This window comes from Triticum urartu, chromosome 7 (genome assembly GCF_003073215.2).
Source record: "Triticum urartu cultivar G1812 chromosome 7, Tu2.1, whole genome shotgun sequence".
Classification (NCBI taxonomy): Eukaryota; Viridiplantae; Streptophyta; class Magnoliopsida; order Poales; family Poaceae; genus Triticum; species Triticum urartu.
The window spans coordinates 20,549,497-20,552,378 of NC_053028.1; positions in this window are offsets into that span (position 1 = coordinate 20,549,497).

Genomic DNA, 2,882 nt, shown 5'->3' on the forward strand with positions numbered 1-2,882 from the left:
CGTCGCCGTTCTGCCAGACGCCCAGGCCGTTCGTCCACCATCGCCGTTGCCGGAATCGAGGTGAAATGTCGTCGTCGTCGCCATAACCGATTCGACGGATTGATTCACTTTTTCTTCCTCTTTAGAGGCCGCCGCTCCCTGACCTTGCTTCCATGCCGCTGCACGTCATTTTCAGGCTTCGCCACCCGCCGGTTTGGCTGAAACGGCGGTAGCTGGCTGGTGCATCACTACCACACCACAAGTGTTCGACGAATTACCTAGATGAGTTTTTTCATTCGTTTCTTTTTGAACCGAACCATTTAGATTGAACCTAGCCGTTTGAATTGTAGTTGAAGAGGTTGAGATGAGGGCCGTGCCAAGATCATGAGACTACTTTGCTCCGAAGCCAACCTGCTTGCAACTACTCGGTCAATGGGCACAACTACTCGATGGGGTTAGTACCTTGCGATGGCATCTATCCACCATGGCCTCATTGATCTTATTGAGCATCACTGGCAACGTCATAGTGCTTCCTAGTTGTTCTATCACGTGTTATTTGCTACATTTGGACCATTCAGTGTGTACATATTTGAATAATTTAGTTTGTAAACTCTGAATTTGATTTATAAACTATATTCGTGATTGGCTTGAACATTCGTATTTATGTTTAGTTTCTATATATGTGCTAATATGTAGTTGCAATGTACACTAGAATTGCATAAGTTTAGAAAAAATGAAACTTTACGTCGTTATATATAAGGAGTGGAGTAAAACTTAGTGGAGTTATCAATACTTTGATCACTATACCGGTTATCCTCGTTATCGGTTTTGTTTTCTTTACTTGTGTCTGTGTTCCGCCATCCCGTGATCATAACCACCAGTGTCTGACCAGACGATAAAGATACAATAACACCAAGTGTCCTAGAGGGTATCTCTCTACCGTGAGAGGATCCCAATCTTGAACTATCGATATCAAGACATATTTTTCCAGTATACCCGTAAGTCACCTTTATTCACATCAAGTTACGGAGTGACATTCAGGTCCTGTTTGGTTCGACTGTGAATTTCTAAAAGCAGATGTGAAAAATCTGTTGTGGAAAAACAGCTGTGGAAAATCTAATGTGAAAAAGATATAGGTCATTTGGCAAACCAGCTGATACAGCTTTTTCAGATTTTGGCCCGTAGCGGAATCAGATTTTGGAAAGCACGTCCTGGACTGCTTCCGCTTTTGGTTCAGATTTTGGCAGCGGATTTCCGGAATCCGATTCTGCTGGGTTCGCCCTTTGGTTCAGATTCTACTGCGCGGCAGAGGAATCTGTCGATAAAAGCTGAACCAAATAGGGCCACAGTAACCCCAAAGTAACCATACGGTATGTTGATATACAATATTCTCATGGTCTAAGGAACTAGGCAATTATGAAAAAGTTATATGAAATTACCGATAACATAACAACAAAAACATCTCTCACTGATTCATATGTTGGGTCCGTAGTAAAAAAAAATCATAAGTTGGGTCTATCCAACGACAATGGTGTTCTCAATTATTGATAGCATCCTAACAATGCTCATGATCAGGAAAACAATATCATCATCAATACATGAGCTATTCTTTGAGGCAAGACTAGCACTGGTAGAAAAAGGGCCTATAGTTCCGGTTCGTAAGGGCCTTTAGTCCCGGTTCCGGAATCGGGACTAAAGTGTCGGTACTAATACCTCCCCCCTTTAGTCCCGGTTCAATCCAGAACCAGGACTAAAGGCCCTCCACGTGGGCAGTGCGCAGAGCCCAGTCAGGAGACCCTTTGGTCCCGGTTGGTGGCACCAACCGGGACCAATAGGCATCCACGCGTCAGCACTTCTGTGGCTGGGGTTTTTGTTTTTTTTTGAAAGGGGGGGGGGGTTGGGGGTTTTGGGGGGTTAATTTAGGTGTTTCATATATTGTGTTAGCTAGTTATAATTAATAGAGAGAAGTGTCCTCTGTTATGTCCGTGCTTGGTCGACGCTACGTACTATACATACGTATATAGAGAGGACTAGACACGCTAGCTAGCTAGTAAGCAAACGAAGGAAACAGAAGATCGTCATGAACATATATGCATATATATAGAGAGAAGTGATATCGACCACCTCTCCTTCTTCGAGAGATTGGTCGAACAACAAGTTCTCGTATATCTATCTGACACTACCGGCTACATATATACAATAATTATCTCTTACAAATATAATCATACGGACTCAGGGTCCACATAGAATTCTCCATCTTCAGGGATCACGTGGTCAAGAAAGAATGCCGCCAATTCCTCTTGAATTGCTTGCATGCGAGCTGGTGCTAGGAGTTCATCCCGCTTCCGAAACATCTAATTTGAAGAAGGGGGTCAATACATATATATATAAATGAATGAAACTCAACACAAATGATGGTAATAAAATAAAATTGTGAATGTTGTTATTTACATACTTCATATTGTTCGTTAGAGTACCCGCCCCGCTCACAGGTCGTGTGGCGGATGGACTCGCAGATGTAGTATCCACAGAAATCATTCCCTTGTTCCTGCCACAACCACTTTACAAGAAATAGAGGTCAATCAAACTGATAAGCAAGAATGCTAAATGGTATTGATGAAACTAGCGCTTGAATCACTAGGAGATGCGCGGAACATGCTACTATAGTACTTACTTTCGGGTGTCTAAATTCCAGCTCCTTCGGCAGTCCTGGAACTGTTTTGGTGAATTTTCTCCAAACCCTGCCGGACAAAGAAAACAATTACTTGATATCAGGAAATGAACAAAGTTGCTGATATGGTGGATAATGATCGATTTAACTTACTTCTTGAGGATTTCAGTCATGTCCGCATACTCCTTGGGATCTTTTCGTTTAGAGTCCAAGACGGTTACTACTCCCTGCT